Here is a 17,247-nt window from a genome sequence, read left to right as displayed (position 1 = left end):
CATGCATTCCGTTTCACAAGCTTCACATACAGATACAGCATTCCCTGGTGGTCTAGTGGCTAGGATTCGGTGCTCTCACCGCCGCGGCCCGGGTTCGATTCCCGGTCAGGGAACACTCTTTACTTACTGAATATCAAGGCTGTTTAATTCAAAACAACTCCCACATAAAACGATAGATTGTGCGGACATTGTGCTGACATTCTGTGTGGTTCCATGGTGTAATGGTTAGCACTCTGGACTCTGAATCCAGCGATCCGAGTTCAAATCTCGGTGGAACCTTTCTTTGAGTACCCTGAAAAAAGCCAGCTTCTACATCTCCGGAGGATCTTGAAGCAGGATAGTGGTTGCAATATAGAAGATGAAGACTGACTTGAGAATAAGTCTATATAGTCAAGTCAAGGGAATAATCTGAGCGACGTTAGGACAACAACCTGGTCCTTAACACCTCTGAAACCAAATAGTTGACGATTGACTGCAGGAGAACCAAAACGGAAGTCCACCATTTTGTGAAGAAACAAGGGGATGAGTGGTAACTTGCTCACTCTGCCCTTTACCTCCACACTACATTACATTACTGTTAAGAGGTAGATATTGAACTCTACTGGAGCTGTTTGCACTACTCTCCAGCTGCCAGCTGTCATACATTCCATGCATTCCGTTTCACAAGCTTCACATACAGATACAGCATTCCTTGGTGGTCTAGTGGCTGGGATTCGGCGCTGGGATTCGGCGCTGGGATTCGGCGCTCTCACCGCCGCGGCCCGTGTTCGATTCCCGGTCAGGGAACTCTCTTTACTTACTGAATATCACGTCCGTTTAATTCAAAACAACTCCCACATAAAACGATAGATTTTGCGGACATTGTGCTGACATTCTGTGTGGTTCCATGGTGTAATGGTTAGCACTCTGGACTCTGAATCCAGCGATCCGAGTTCAAATCTCGGTGGAACCTTTCTTTGAGTTCTTCTGAGTGGCGTGAGGACAACAACCTGGTCCTTGACACCTCTAAAACCAAATAGTTGACGATCGACTGCAGGAGAACCAAAAAGGAAGTCCACCATATGTATGGAGAAATGGAAGGCGTGGAGAACTTCAAGTTTCTTGAAGTCAACATGTCAAAACATCCTACAAGGACCTCCAACACATCACACCGGGTTAAAAAGGCCCAGCAAAGACTCTTCCCCGAGAAACTAAAACAAGCCAGGCTCCCAGAGAAACATTGTGAAGAAACAAGGGGATGAGTGGTAACTTGCTCACTCTGCCCTTTACCTCCACACTACATTACATTACTGTTAAGAGGTAGATATTGAACTCTACTGGAGCTGTTTGCACTACTCTCCAGCTGCCAGCTGTCATACATTCCATGCATTCCGTTTCACAAGCTTCACATTCAGATACCGCATTCCCTGGTGGTCTAGTGGCTAGGATTCGGCGCTCTCACCGCTGCGGCCCGGGTTCGATTCACGGTCAGGGAACACTCTTTACTTACTGAATATCACGTCCGTTTAATTCAAAACAACTCCCACATAAAACGATAGATTTTGCGGACATTGTGCTGACATTCTGTGTGGTTCCATGGTGTAATGGTTAGCACTCTGGACTCTGAATCCAGCGATCCGAGTTCAAATCTCGGTGGAACCTTTCTTTGAGTTCTTCTGAGTGGCGTGAGGACAACAACCTGGTCCTTAACACCTCTAAAACCAAATAGTTGACGATCGACTGCAGGAGAACCAAAAAGGAAGTCCACCATATGTACGGAGAAATGGAAGGCATGGAGAACTTCAAGTTTCTTGAAGTCAATATGTCAAAACATCCTACAAGGACCTCCAACACATCACACCGGGTTAAAAAGGCCCAGCAAAGACTCTACTTCCCAGAGAAACTAAAACAAGCCAGGCTCCCAGAGAAACGTTGTGAAGAAACAAGGGGATGAGTGGTAACTTGCTCACTCTGCCCTTTACCTCCACACTACATTACATTACTGTTAAGAGGTAGATATTGAACTCTACTGGAGCTGTTTGCACTACTCTCCAGCTGCCAGCTGTCATACATTCCATGCATTCCGTTTCACAAGCTTCACATACAGATACAGCATTCCCTGGTGGTCTAGTGGCTGGGATTCGGCGCTGGGATTCGGCGCTTTCACCGCCGCGGCCCCGGTTCGATTCCCGGTCAGGGAACACTCTTTACTTACTGAATATCAAGGCTGCTTAATTCAAAACAACTCCCACATAAAACGATAGATTGTGCGGACATTCTGTGTGGTTCCATGGTGTAATGGTTAGCACTCTGGACTCTGAATCCAGCGATCCGAGTTCAAATCTCGGTGGAACCTTTCTTTGAGTTCTTCTGAGTGGCGTGAGGACAACAACCTGGTCCTTAACACCTCTAAAACCAAATAGTTGACGATCGACTGCAGGAGAACCAAAAAGGAAGTCCACCATATGTATGGAGAAATGGAAGGCGTGGAGAACTTCAAGTTTCTTGAAGTCAACATGTCAAAACATCCTACAAGGACCTCCAACACATCACACCGGGTTAAAAAGGCCCAGCAAAGACTCTACTTCCCCGAGAAACTAAAACAAGCCAGGCTCCCAGAGAAACGTTGTGAAGAAACAAGGGGATGAGTGGTAACTTGCTCACTCTGCCCTTTACCTCCACACTACATTACATTACTGTTAAGAGGTAGATATTGAACTCTACTGGAGCTGTTTGCACTACTCTCCAGCTGCCAGCTGTCATACATTCCATGCATTCCGTTTCACAAGCTTCACATTCAGATACCGCATTCCCTGGTGGCTAGGATTCGGCGCTCTCACCGCCGCGGCCCGGGTTCGATTCCCGGTCAGGGAATACTCTTTACTTACTGAATATCACGTCCGTTTAATTCAAAACAACTCCCACATAAAACGATAGATTGTGCGGACATTGTGCTGACATTCTGTGTGGTTCCATGGTGTAATGGTTAGCACTCTGGACTCTGAATCCAGCGATCCGACTTCAAATCTCGGTGGAACCTTTCTTTGAGTACCCTGAAAAAAGCCAGCTTCTACATCTCCGGAGGATCTTGAAGCAGGATAGTGGTTGCAATATAGAAGATGAAGACTGACTTGAGAATAAGTCTATATAGTCAAGTCAAGGGAATAATCTGAGCGACGTTAGGACAACAACCTGGTCCTTAACACCTCTGAAACCAAATAGTTGACGATTGACTGCAGGAGAACCAAAACGGAAGTCCACCATTTTGTGAAGAAACAAGGGGATGAGTGGTAACTTGCTCACTCTGCCCTTTACCTCCACACTACATTACATTACTGTTAAGAGGTAGATATTGAACTCTACTGGAGCTGTTTGCACTACTCTCCAGCTGCCAGCTGTCATACATTCCATGCATTCCGTTTCACAAGCTTAACTTACAGATACATCATTCCCTGGTGGTCTAGTGGCTAGGATTCGGCGCTCTCACTGCTGCGGCCCGGGTTCGATTCCCGGTCAGGGAACACTCTTTACTTACTGAATATCAAGGCTGTTTAATTCAAAACAACTCCCACATAAAACGATAGATGTTACGGACATTGTGCTGACATTCCGTGTGGTTCCATGGTGTAATGGTTAGCACTCTGGACTTTGAATCCAGCGATCCGAGTTCAAATCTCGGTGGAACCTTTCTTTGAGTTCTTCTGAGTGGCGTGAGGACAACAAACTGGTCCTTAACACCTCTAAAACCAAATAGTTGACGATCGACTGCAGGAGAACCAAAAAGGAAGTCCACCATATGTACGGAGAAATGGAAGGCGTGGAGAACTTCAAGTTTCTTGAAGTCAATATGTCAAAACATCCTACAAGGACCTCCAACACATCACACCGGGTTAAAAAGGCCCAGCAAAGACTCTACTTCCCCGAGAAACTAAAACAAGCCAGGCTCCAAGAGAAACGTTGTGAAGAAACAAGGGGATGAGTGGTAACTTGCTCACTCTGCCCTTTACCTCCACACTACATTACATTACTGTTAAGAGGTAGATATTGAACTCTACTGGAGCTGTTTGCACTACTCTCCAGCTGCCAGCTGTCATACATTCCATGCATTCCGTTTCACAAGCTTCACATTAAGATACAGCATTCCTTGGTGGTCTAGTGGCGGGGATTCGGCGCTCTCACCGCCGTGGCCCGGGTTCGATTCCCGGTCAGTGAACACTCTTTACTTACTGAATATCACGTCCGTTTAATTCAAAACAACTCCCACATAAAACGATAGATTTTGCGGACATTGTGCTGACATTCTGTGTGGTTCCATGGTGTAATGGTTAGCACTCTGGACTCTGAATCCAGCGATCGGAGTTCAAATCTCGGTGGAACCTTTCTTTGAGTTCTTCTGAGTGGCGTGAGGACAACAACCTGGTCCTTAACACCTCTAAAACCAAATAGTTGACGATCGACTGCAGGAGAACCAAAAAGGAAGTCCACCATATGTATGGAGAAATGGAAGGCCTGGAGAACTTCAAGTTTCTTGAAGTCAACACATCCTACAAGGACCTCCAACACATCACACCGGGTTAAAAAGGCCCAGCAAAGACTCTACTTCCCCGAGAAACTAAAACAAGCCAGGCTCCCAGAGAAACGTTGTGAAGACACAAGGGGATGAGTGGTAACTTGCTCACTCTGCCCTTTACCTCCACACTACATTACATTACTGTTAAGAGGTAGATATTGAACTCTACTGGAGCTGTTTGCACTACTCTCCAGCTGCCAGCTGTCATACATTCCATGCATTCCGTTTCACAAGCTTCACATTCAGATACCGCATTCCCTGGTGGCTAGGATTCGGCGCTCTCACCGCCGCGGCCCGGGTTCGATTCCCGGTCAGGGAACACTCTTTACTTACTGAATATCACGTCTGTTTAATTCAAAACAACTCCCACATAAAACGATAGATTTTTCGGACATTGTGCTGACATTCTGTGTGGTTCCATGGTGTAATGGTTAGCACTCTGGACTCTGAATCCAGCGATCCGAGTTCAAATCTCGGTGGAACCTTTCTTTGAGTACCCTGAAAAAAGCCAGCTTCTACATCTCCGGAGGATCTTGAAGCAGGATAGTGGTTGCAATATAGAAGATGAAGACTGACTTGAGAATAAGTCTATATAGTCAAGTCAAGGGAATAATCTGAGCGACGTTAGGACAACAACCTGGTCCTTAACACCTCTGAAACCAAATAGTTGACGATTGACTGCAGGAGAACCAAAAAGGAAGTCAACCATGTTGTGAAGAAACAAGGGGATGAGTGGTAACTTGCTCACTCTGCCCTTTACCTCCACACTACATTACATTACTGTTAAGAGGTAGATATTGAACTCTACTGGAGCTGTTTGCACTACTCTCCAGCTGTCATACATTCCATGCATTCCGTTTCACAAGCTTCACAGACAGATACAGCATTCCCTGGTGGTCTAGTGGCTAGGATTCGGCGCTCTCACCGCTGCGGCCAATGTGTCTGTGTCACTTTGAAATGATTTCTGATAATCCATAAGAAATAAACCTGCTTCTTCCTCTTTCTTCCCGGACTGCAACCGGACAACATGTGCTAATCTGCTCCTCAATAAATCCAACTTTGCACCTTCGATGCACCGCCTCCGACTCTCTATCTCTCGGCACTACATGCTTTTCCACTCATCTTCCAGTTGTTGGTTTTCCTCTGTTGAAATCGACCAGCTGTGAAGGTGGGGGCGGGGCTTTTTTTTTTTTACAGGATAGCAAACCCACGTGTTTCTGCTGATGCGAACTTGGGTCCCCCTCGCAGCGAGGGTGCAGCGAGCCGGTTGGCTGATGCAGAGCGGAGTGCACGTGCTGGGGTGTACGGTTTAACCATGTCCTGGATGTAGGAAGGGCCAGATCCATTCGCAGCATTGTACGCAAGAACCAGTGTCTTGAAGTGGATTCTAGCAGTTACTGGAAGCCAGTGTCTGTGTGGTCTACAGTGAATATATTCCTGAGAGCAACAGGTGATAAGAATCAAAGGTTCCCATAGGATCCCATAGAAAATGCATGCGGGTCATTTTTGACTCACTTATGGAAGCTTGGGGTAGTAATACAAAAACTACAATTTCTTAAAATGTAAATTTAAAATTTGAAATGCATGATATCCAAAACATATTTTTTGAGGAATAGCTGGAATATGAAATGATGATGAACAAAATGTAATTACAAAGATACTTCATCACCGGGTAAAAAAATACCCACTTATGCATCTAACGATTAAATGGCTTGAATCTGACATTTTAGCAACAAAAAAACAGGCTTTTGAAATAAATAGCTAGTTCTGTCACATGTGTTAGAACATTTAATATAAATAATCACTTGAAAAGCCATTTAATGTAAGTTTGAACTGACTGATGTTTCCTGTGGTCATGTTCTGTTCCCAAGTTTCTTTCAGGCGAGTGAAATCATTTTTAATATAAAAGTCCTGCGGTTTCGAAGCGAGGACATGAATAAACCCCACGACTTTTTGTACTAATGTGTCATTTCAGCCCAGCAGGAAGCAGCGTTGAGAGGCCAAAGTCACGTTTAATATGCATCCCATTACCAACGGCTTCAACGCTTGAATCAACACCCTCAACGAGCCATCGTTGCACAATAAACAACTCATTACCAGACGTCTGACATTCACCACGAGAGACCCGGGGGGAAACTGGAGGCTGGGGACAGAGACGGATCTGAGGGTTAACGGCGTACATTTAGAAAGAAAGTAGGGCGAAGACGTAGAAAGACAAAAGGAGTTTTCAAGCAACCCCAGACTCTGATTCAAATGTCACTTCTCTAATTGGAGACAGCAGAACAATGAAGCAACGATGAAGGACTCGATGACCTGTTATCTGTACTGATATCGGACGCAGTAGGAATTCAGAACAAAAAGGTATAAGTTACTCAAGTTAACTTTGGTAAAAGCACAAATGAGGCAAACTAAATGATGCAAACATTCACAAAAGGTTGGAAAACACAAAGACAGGAAGTGAAGCCAGACAAGACCAAGACTCAAGGAACTGGGGCAGGCAGTGAAGAACATTTTTGCTAAACGTTGGTACTATAACTTTCGTTTTTCTATTGACTGACATTGGGAAAGAGATGTCTAATCTAAAGTTTCGTATAGTTACCTCTCCTTCTAGCTGGCGCCGCTTCATAAGGCTTTTATCTGAATGGTTGCGTGTCGAACGGTCAGCGTAACAGATGTAAAGTTGACATTTTCTGAACTTTGAGCGTTGTGCTCAGCGATCATTTCGAATAGAAACACAATGACAATGTTGTACTTCTGGTCATGTGATGGAAGTTTGCATTGTTAGGTCCTAATTAAGTACTTCACTTCTACTTAACTACTGTAATGCACTTTTCACAGACTTCAGCTCATCCACAGCTCGGCATTAACCAGAACTAAAAAGAGATAAGTCCATTTGTAGCCGCTCTGCGCTGGCTTCCTGTTTACTTTAGGGTTGATTTGAAGGTCCTCCTCCTGACATACAAAGCCCTTCATGGGCAAGCTGTACTGGTAACTACCTTGTCAGATACAAGCCGTCAACAACTGGTTCGTTAGAGGTTTCCAGAAACACCAGCAAAATGAATATCAGCTTTCGTCAATTATGCCACGAAGATATGGATCAAAATACCTTTAGACATCAAGGTATCCTAAGTGGAAGTCTTTAAAAGAAAACTAATTTGGGTATTTCTGTTCTTGAGAGTCAAGCCAATCGAATGGGGCCCGCCTCCAACGCTGTATCCAGTTATTTTCATAAATAAATATATCCTTTATTTAACTAGGTAAAAGTCTCATTGAGATTAAAAACCCTTTTTCAAGAGCGACCTGGCCAAGAGGGCAGCATGAACAAAGTTACAACAAATGAACACAAAACAATACAGTCAGACATATACAGCTGTAAAACACAAATGAAATGGCACATATTCAGTCAATATGCAAATAAAATAAACTGTTATAAAACATTAAAAAAACTGGCACAATTTTAAAACGACTTCCATTAGGGGATTTAAGAGCAATCACATCGACCAATGGTTTCTTGTTCTCTGACTTTTAAAGGGGACCTATCATGCAAAATGCACTTTTTGATGTATTTTCTACATAACCATGTCCCCGGTGTGTCCCCGGTGTGTCTCCGGTGTGTCCCCGGTGTGTCCCCGGTGTGTCCCCGGTGTGTCCTCCGGTGTGTCCCCGGTGTGTCCCCGGTGTGTCTCCGGTGTGTCCCCGGTGTGTCCCCGGTGTGTCCCCGTTGTGTCCCCGTTGTGTCCCCGGTGTGTCCCCGGTGTGTCCCCGGTGTGTCTCTGGTGTGTCCCCGGTGTGTCCCCGGTGTGTCTCTGGTGTGTCCCCGTTGTGTCCCCGGTGTGTCTCTGGTGTGTCCCCGGTGTGTCCCCGGTGTGTCTCCGGTGTGTCTCAGGTGTGTCCCCGGTGTGTCTCTGGTGTGTCCCCGGTGTGTCCCCGGTGTGTCTCTGGTGTGTCCCCGTTGTGTCCCCGGTGTGTCTCCGGTGTGTCCCCGGTGTACCCGGTGTGTCCCCGGTGTGTCCCCGGTGTGTCTCCGGTGTGTCTCCGGTGTGTCCCCGGTGTGTCCCCTGTGTGTCCCCGGTGTGTCTCCGGTGTGTCCTTGGTGTGTCTCTGGTGTGTCCCCGTTGTGTCCCCGGTGTGTCCCCGGTGTGTCTCTGGTGTGTCTCCGGTGTGTCTCTGGTGTCCCCCCGGTGTGTCTCTGGTGTGTCCCCGGTGTGTCTCTGGTGTGTCCCCGGTGTGTCTCTGGTGTGTCCCCGGTGTGTCTCCGGGTGTGTCTCAGGTGTGTCCCCGGTGTGTCCCCGGTCTGATCCAGATTTGCTGCGTCATGACGACATTACTAAAATGTGGGCGGGCTTTACACCCACGGGCCAATCAGAAACTTTGCTGTCAGAAACAATGCACGACGTGTTCTGGAAGTAATATGGTCTGTGTTTACATTAGCATGCTAACACTCGGAGCTAACCTGCACTGGAGAGAGTGTGTGTGAAGAAGCAGGACATCAAAAGGAAGTCACCTCGTGGTAAACCTGAGAGAGAGAAAGAGTTTGAGCTCCATCCTGTTTCAGAGAGGATCCTTGATGTGGTTTGGAACATGATGGCATTTAATCACAGCAGAATGTAACTGAGTATCTGCCGGTAGAACTCGGATCAGGCATTAGCTCCCCCCAGAATCAGCTGAAATAGAAGGATGTCTAAAATGCAAAACACATCATAGACATGTTTTATATATCTCAGACGTGTAATATATGCCTAAAAATAGCATAATAGGTGCACTTTAAGATGGACTTGAACTCCCCCATGGTGATCTTTATACATCCACGGAAAGGAAACATAACATATAAACCCGGATCATGACTCTATCTGTCTGTCCGCCATCTGGCTCGTTGTCAGGTTTGTGTCGAACTTCCCTGACGAGGAATTATACGTCACAAACAATGATTGCTCTTCCTCTCCGTCCGTCTTCATCAGTGAACACTGGTTCTGCTGACAGGAAGGACGGCTGATGAGATCTGACACTGACTGACAACTTCTGTGGTTCTGCATTTAATATGGACTCCAGGATAGCTTCAGAATGATAACCGATAGTTTACAGAAATTAATATATTCATAGAATAAATCACGAGCTTAGTTTTTTCTTTTCTGAAGTACCACATGTTGGGTTTTCCTTTACTTGCTTCGTTTCCGAGAACGAAATAAAGTGATTCATATCTATGCATGAGAACAAATACAAAGTAATATTTAATATATTAAAACTATTTTGATTTGAAATCTAACATCAGAATTTCTTATAATTACAATTAAAGATATGAAACAAAATTAACAAAAACGTCCCATGATAACTTTGATATCAAATACAAATAAACCACATTTTAAACATGTGTTGGTTTCCATGCAAGCTTTCAATATTTGATTATCATGTATGTCATAAAACATGAATACCGTGAACATTGTATTAAAGTAATAATACATTTTAATACATTTGATTTATCAAGCGCTTTACAGAGGTTCAAAAAAAGAATAAAGTTGAGAAATACATGGATTAACACCTTTAGTTACTTCACAGATGAATGATGTGAAATATAACCAAGTGTTGAATCAGGCTTTAGTTCCACCTGGAGTAAATCCACCAGCTACCCTGCAGTCTACACAGTACTTCAGACTAGCTGCACCTTCACCAGCTACCCTGCAGTCTACAAAGTACTTCAGACTAGCTGCACCTTCACCAGCTACCCTGCAGTCTACAAAGTACTTCAGACTAGCTGCACCTCCACCAGCTACCCTGCAGTCTACAAAGTACTTCAGACTAGCTGCACCTTCACCAGCTATCCTGCAGTCTACAAAGTACTTCAGACTAGCTGCACCTCCACCAGCTACCCTGCAGTCTACAAAGTACTTCAGACTAGCTGCACCTTCACCAGCTACCCTGCAGTCTACAAAGTCCTTCAGACTAGCTGCACCTTCACCAGCTACCCTGCAGTCTACAAAGTCCTTCAGACTAGCTGCACCTCCACCAGCTACCCTGCAGTCTACAAAGTGCTTCAGACTAGCTGCTCCTTCAACAGCTACCCTGCAGTCTACAAAGTACTTCAGACTAGCTGCACCTCCACCAGCTACCCTGCAGTCTACAAAGTACTTCAGACTAGCTGCACCTTCACCAGCTATCATTATAAAACATATCATATATATTATTCTGAAATGGACCAATCTGCACAACGACTACTTTTACTGTCTTTCACTATATTTTGATGAGAATACTTTCTACTTTCACTTGAGGAACATTTTGAATGCAGTACTTTTACTGTGACAGAGTATTCCTACACTCTGGTACTTCTACTTTTACTCAAGTACTTCTACTTTGACTCAAGTACAAGATCTGAGTACTTCTACTTTTACTCAAGTACAAGACCTGAGTACTTCTACTTTTACTCAAGTACAAGATCTGAGTACTTCTACTTTTACTTAAGTACAAGATCTGAGTACTTCTACTTTTACTCAAGTATAAGACCTGAGTACTTCTACTTTTACTCAAGTACAAGATCTGAGTACTTCTACTTTTACTCAAGTATAAGACCTGAGTACTTCTACTTTTACTCAAGCACAAGATCTGAGTACTTCTACTTTTACTACAAGATCTGAGTACTTCTACTTTTACTGAAGTACAAGATCTGAGTACTTCTACTTTTACTCAAGTACCAGATCTGAGTACTTCTACTTTTACTGAAGTACACGATCTGAGTACTTCTACTTTTACTGATCAATATCTGAGTACTTATACTTTTACTCAAGTACAAGATCTGAGTACTTCTACTTTTACACAAGTACACGATCTGAGTACTTCTACCTTTACTCACGAACAAGATCTGAGTACTTCTACCTTTACTCAAGAACAAGATCTGAGTACTTCTACCTTTACTCAAGAACAAGATCTGAGTACTTCTACTTTTACTCAAGTACAAGATCTGAGTACTTCTACTTTTACTCAAGAACAAGATCTGAGTACTTCTACTTTTACTCAAGTACAAGATCTGAGTACTTCTACTTTTACTCAAGAACAAGGTCTGAGTACTTCTAATTTTACTCAAGAACAAGATCTGAGTACTTCTACTTTTACTCAAGAACAAGATCTGAGTACTTCTACTTTTACTCAAGAACAAGGTCTGAGTACTTCTACTTTTACTCAAGAACAAGATCTGAGTACTTCTACTTTTACTCAAGAACAAGATCTGAGTACTTCTACCTTTACTCAAGAACAAGATCTGAGTACTTCTACTTTTACTGATCAAGATCTGAGTACTTCTACTTTACTCAAGAACAAGATCTGAGTACTTCTACTTTTACTTAAGTACACGATCTGAGTACTTCTACCTTTACTCAAGAACAAGGTCTGAGTACTTCTCCCACCTCTGTGTACTATAGACTCCATGTGGAATGTGTAGCCTCACGGGGTGGCCCAGCATCCTTCAGTCAGAGAACAGCCTCTCCACCCCTTCCTGCCAGTCTCTCAGTGATTCAGCCGCTTCGCGCCGAGCTCTCCGTCACGCCTGTTGCCGCTGACCTTGTTATTAAAGTTGTGGAATTAATTAGTTTGAGAAGAACAAGATTCCTGATTGGCTGTGATGGATGAATAATGCAGCCAGGCGGCTCTGCAGAGTGACGGATTGTTTCCCAGCAGCCGAACTAATGAACAACGTGTGCAGCTCAAATGTCGGAGAAACACCACATTCTGGGAAGATGTGGTTTACTATGTTATAGATATATAGTATTTGTACTCCACTACTTTCTCTGCTTGATTGTGTTAGAGAATATCTACCAAACAGACACAGTGATTTAGCTTTGTTTAAAAGAAAAAGGCCAACCCGTGATCAGGACGTAAGTCAGGTTTCCATCTAGATTTACAGCAACATACAACATGTTAATACGTCAGATCAATGGAGCAGATGAGACGTGGAGCTGTTGGTGAGCACTGAAGGCCGTTTAAACGTTAACAAATTAACGTTTTTTTATCAAGTTTGACATAAGAGACTTTGCAGAAGATAGTTCAATCAGGAGAGACTTGTTTTGATGCAACAATATATATTTACTTCCAAGAATACACAGATGAATGTAATGGTGTTTGGCGATTCTGTATATATCTGAGGCCAGTTGAAAAGAGAATTGTTTTGAAAAGAGAATAATAGGGGACAGTGGCGGTTCTAGACCAATTTGACTGGGGGGCCACTGGGGGGCCAGTTATTTTCTGAGGGGTGCAGGACGAAAAAGAGAACTAGACAGTATGAAGTAATTGTGCATAAGAAAACAATGCAATACAGTTATTGGTATTTGTTTCAGTACACTTATTTATTTCAGATAGATCTTATAGTTATTACTGTTAGCTTCAGCTTAAGTTATAGTGCAATGTTTGCACTCACACCATATTTATATAAAAATAAAGGCAATGAACAGTTACATCTCTACTTTACATAAGGGTGTCTGCACAATCTCACAGTACAGCAAAAAACCTTTGCATTGTTAGGGGGGCCACAGGGGGTCAGTGTTAGGGGGCACTGGCCCCCCTGCCCTCCCCACCCTAGAACCGCCCCTGATAGGGGATCTTTAGGAGAAACAATCATCCAGATGCACGTGGGTCATACATACCAGCTGAATGTTGCACAATCCAATTAGATGTACAGAAGCGGATAAGGGCCGCATTTGGAAATCTGACTATCAGTGTGTTTTCCTTTTTTTGTTCTGAGAAAAAAAATCAGATTTCTGAGAAAAATGTCAAAATTCCAAGAAAAAAGTTAGAATTTCCCCCGAAAAAGGGAGGATTCTGAGAAAGAGATGATAATAGCGGACCTTTAATCCCCGACAAACACGTGTACGTCTGGTTCCAACAGCATTTCTATATTCACAGCTGTGGTATCAGGTGTTCTTGGTGCACAGGTGCAGTGTCTTGCTGCTCCTGGATTACAATGCTTTCCCCTTTGATTACCTCCACAGCGTTCAGAACGAGGCCGTCCGCCGTCTCCCATGGATACGAGTGGCTCTAAATCAGCGAAATGAAAAGGTGGTCACCGCGGGGGAGCTGTGAAATCCTGCCTCGAATCGAATCACCGTGAAACAAATTGCAAATGTTCAAATGCGGACATGTTGAGGACTTTGGAGAGGAAGTGTTTTCCTGCTGAAATCAACGAGACGCACACACTACGTCTAGCCCAGTATGTGTGTCGAATATCCAGTCAGAATATGCCTCTACATCTGATATAAGACACGATAACTGCAGAGGTAACACTGCAGTGAGATATAGTTGTATATAGTTATATCTTGTGAAGTCAAAACATCTTATTTTGAGTTGTAACTCAGATGAAACACGTCTTTTTCTACATATTTATTAGAAAATCACCAACTGACTTCAGAAAACAGAAAACCTTTGAGCATTAGAGGCTTATTTTGTACATGTCCTGATTCTGGTACAATATAGTTCAACATGAGTTCTCCCAGCTTATTAAAATATCTGATTTAATCAAGGAATCTTACCAAGCTAATGTTCACTAAGTGTTTGCTTATTTCAAGTGTTTTCATTATTGTTTAACTAGTTTTTGGAGCAGCATTGTTTCCAGTGCGGGAAACTGCGTGACCGTGCGTTGGTCTGAAACTCGGCGTAGCAGCCACACTTGCTGGCAAATAAAAGACAAATACATCGTTCTGTGAGACACTTGAAAGCAGAGGCTGCACCAGCTGTGGAACAGACACAGACCTGGTCCACACAGTTCACCACAGAGCAGCCTGTCGTTCGCAGCGACGCAGTTTGAATCCAAAACACAACAATGAAGCTTTGATGGCAGAGTGTTCCTTTATTTCCTGACTGATCTTTGCACATTCATTCAGGCAGGAATGATTCATCTCATTAAACCTTATTTAAAAGCATACTTGAGTTCAGTGAAGGGATACAAGGGATGCACTGTACTTCACTTTCATTAATATCGTATGCCTAAAAGCGTATATATATGTATTATTATCTATTTGTAGAATAGATTTGAGTGGTTCAAATGTTGGGTCGCGATGTTTTGACAAAGGAGAAAGTGGGTCCCGAGGCCGGACCAGTCGAGAAGCCTGGAACCGAGAGAACACGCCCATTGGCTACAAATCAATATATGATTGGTCGATCAAACTGTCAGTCCAAACGTGCACTCTCACGCGTAGTGCATGGAACGAGAAAGACAGACAAATCAACGTGACACTGTAATATTACAGATCGACAACACAGATACTGTAGGAGCCAATTAACTGTGGGGATAAAGGTAGGAACATATGTGTGTTGGTGAGAGGTTCCGCCGGAAGGCCCATACAGTTCTTGACCACACACGGAGAACACACACAAACACGGGATTACAAGCAAAGCAAAGGTATTGTGTAAACGGTAATATCGTGTGGTGAATATGGAAAGAAGCAGGTACAATGGAAACCAGTCAAATGGAAACCAGTCAAATGGAAACCAGTCAAATGGAAACCAGTCAAATGGAAATAAATGGACTGTTTCAAACTGGAAGCGTGTGTGCGTCAATTACGCCCACCAAGCGGATCCTCAGAGGCTTAACGCGTTGGCTTAGCCTCTACAGATACGATTATCAGTGATTCGTTTTATCTACATTTTAACTATATCGTTAAATCGATTGTTTCATCCGAGTGTTCCAGGCAGGGGTGGACTGGCCATCTGGCATACCGGGCATTTTCCCGGTGGGCCGACGTGCCTTTTGGGCCGACACGTCATTTCTTTTTTTTTTCTGAAGTCCCGGCCCATAAGACGGGTAGATTGGCCCTCTGTTTAAATGTTTTTAGTAATTGACACTGGGCCGGCCCAATCAAATCTTTAATCACCTCCCCCTTTGGGCCGCTCGGTGTGCATCATTAAATCACGCCCCCAGGAGGTGAGCCGGCCGTTGAAGCCAAACTTCCTTTTTTTCGAGAAAAAAAAAAGTTCGAGTTAGAAATGGCGAAGGCGAAGGCCAAGCGAAAAGGGAGAGAGCAGAACAATTGCGGGCAAGAAAAAAGCAGGCCCTTCGTGCTGATGCTGCCGCTTGTGTCAAAATAACCGACATGTTTAGTACAGGTGCAGGTCCATCTTCTTCTAACCCGTGGCCGATATTGGTGGTGAGGAAGATGATGAGAGGGAGAGAGATCAGCGCGAGTGGGGAGAGCGAGGAGAACTGGCGGTAAGCAGAAGCTAAGAAAATTAGGAAAAGATTATTATTAAGGTTATGATACTCTGTAGTTCTGGAACCCATTAATATCCCTTTGATGAAGCACTAATAAGACAAATATTATAAGAGAAACATTCGTTAGCCTCCAAGCTAGTAAGCTGGCTTTTTTAGGTTTTCCCTGGCAAGTTAAAATATAGCTTAATGGGACTCTGATACGTTGTCTCATTGAAAGTTAATCAACATTCATGAACAATTACTGTCAGCTGGCAGCTTGTTTCGTTTAGTGTATTTACTTATTTGGTTATAAGGGCAACAGTGGTCTTTTGGGACCTGAAGAAAATGTTTATAGTCAGCTTGTTGTGGTAGTTTTGATTGACAATATATAGAATGAATAATATAGAAATAGATAAAAAATGGAGGCACACATGTAGTTTTGACCATTAACTGTGTGGTATTGTGTCAATGCCATGTGTATGGACCTCTATCAGGGAATCCATTCATTCTGTATCATCGTGTTGAGCCAGGCAGCACCCCAGAGGAGGAGAGTGAGGAGAGCAAAGAGCAGGAGGACATAGATTACTTTGCCCGCCCCGAGCCATCTATGTTACAGATGTTTTTAGAACAGCACCCACAACAACATACCAGAAGTCCAGTTGTGCAGACGGTATTCACCGGTAAAGATGGCACCAGCAGGAAGTGGCGTCATATTGCAAGGGACGTCATATGTTGTTTTGTTTTGTATGTCTGGCATTTGGGAAGAGGACTGACACTGGCACGTTTAGAACTGGAATGTCAGATTGGAGGCACGCACACCAGCGTACAGAGGAGCACGAAAAGAGCATTACACATTCAACCTGTGCTGAAGCTTTTTTCTTACGGTGCTCTAAAGCAGACATCGAAAGCATGTTTGCTGGCAGTCAGATGTCGGCTCATAGGGAACAAGTCCGAAAGAGACGTCAGGTTTTGGAGCGTGTGGTGGATGTGGTGAAAGTGCAGGCAGGTGGAGAATGAGGGAGCATGCTAGCTGACAACACCGTGGACCACGGTAACTTTTTGGAGCTCATCCTTTTATTAGGAAAGTATGATGTCTGGTTAAAAGAGCATCTGGATGATTGCGTAGAGAAGAGCAAGAAATTGCACCAATCCAGTGGAACAAAAGGTAGAGGGTCTCTCATCCCCCTACTCTCCAAAACTACTGTTAACTCCATCATAGAAACTGTTCGTAGTCTAATCAAAGAAAGTATCTCCAGTGATGTCCAGAAGGCCGGAATGTCTTCTGTTCAGCTGGACACAACACAAGACAGAACTTCTCAGGATCAGTGTTCAGTAATCTTAAAATATGTCAATGAGACTGTGACAGAGAGGCTTGTGGCTTTAGTGAAGTGCCACGCATCCACCGGACAATACTTCAAGCATCTGAAACTGGACAAGGGCATGTGTGTATAGGTAATGCAACGGATGGAGCATCCAATATGAAAGGCCGGTACAAAGGATTTTCTGCACTGATGACCTCCCAGTCACCCACTCA

The 17,247-nt window shown here is 43.9% G+C and overlaps 9 non-coding genes across 9 annotated transcripts; all 9 read left to right on the top strand.

The window, feature by feature from the left end:
* The first annotated feature begins 41 nt into the window (after positions 1 to 41).
* Positions 42 to 113, top strand: trnae-cuc (transfer RNA glutamic acid (anticodon CUC)). The gene has a single exon. It is a non-coding gene; the product is annotated as a tRNA-Glu (tRNA).
* A 94-nt stretch (positions 114 to 207) lies between these two features.
* Positions 208 to 279, top strand: trnaq-cug (transfer RNA glutamine (anticodon CUG)). Its single transcript has one exon. It is a non-coding gene; the product is annotated as a tRNA-Gln (tRNA).
* A 601-nt stretch (positions 280 to 880) lies between these two features.
* On the top strand, positions 881 to 952 carry trnaq-cug (transfer RNA glutamine (anticodon CUG)). The gene has a single exon. It is a non-coding gene; the product is annotated as a tRNA-Gln (tRNA).
* A 617-nt stretch (positions 953 to 1,569) lies between these two features.
* Positions 1,570 to 1,641, top strand: trnaq-cug (transfer RNA glutamine (anticodon CUG)). Its single transcript has one exon. It is a non-coding gene; the product is annotated as a tRNA-Gln (tRNA).
* Positions 1,642 to 2,263: 622 nt separating this feature from the next.
* Positions 2,264 to 2,335, top strand: trnaq-cug (transfer RNA glutamine (anticodon CUG)). The gene has a single exon. It is a non-coding gene; the product is annotated as a tRNA-Gln (tRNA).
* A 612-nt stretch (positions 2,336 to 2,947) lies between these two features.
* trnaq-cug (transfer RNA glutamine (anticodon CUG)) lies at positions 2,948 to 3,019 on the top strand. Its single transcript has one exon. It is a non-coding gene; the product is annotated as a tRNA-Gln (tRNA).
* A 575-nt stretch (positions 3,020 to 3,594) lies between these two features.
* trnaq-uug (transfer RNA glutamine (anticodon UUG)) lies at positions 3,595 to 3,666 on the top strand. Its single transcript has one exon. It is a non-coding gene; the product is annotated as a tRNA-Gln (tRNA).
* A 620-nt stretch (positions 3,667 to 4,286) lies between these two features.
* Positions 4,287 to 4,358, top strand: trnaq-cug (transfer RNA glutamine (anticodon CUG)). Its single transcript has one exon. It is a non-coding gene; the product is annotated as a tRNA-Gln (tRNA).
* A 604-nt stretch (positions 4,359 to 4,962) lies between these two features.
* Positions 4,963 to 5,034, top strand: trnaq-cug (transfer RNA glutamine (anticodon CUG)). Its single transcript has one exon. It is a non-coding gene; the product is annotated as a tRNA-Gln (tRNA).
* The last annotated feature ends 12,213 nt before the right edge of the window (positions 5,035 to 17,247 follow it).

Source organism: Pseudochaenichthys georgianus, unplaced genomic scaffold, assembly GCF_902827115.2.
Source record: "Pseudochaenichthys georgianus unplaced genomic scaffold, fPseGeo1.2 scaffold_742_arrow_ctg1, whole genome shotgun sequence".
NCBI classification, from domain to species: Eukaryota; Metazoa; Chordata; class Actinopteri; order Perciformes; family Channichthyidae; genus Pseudochaenichthys; species Pseudochaenichthys georgianus.
The sequence above is the reverse complement of the archived record's forward strand: the minus strand, read 5'-3'. Positions and strand labels throughout refer to the sequence as shown.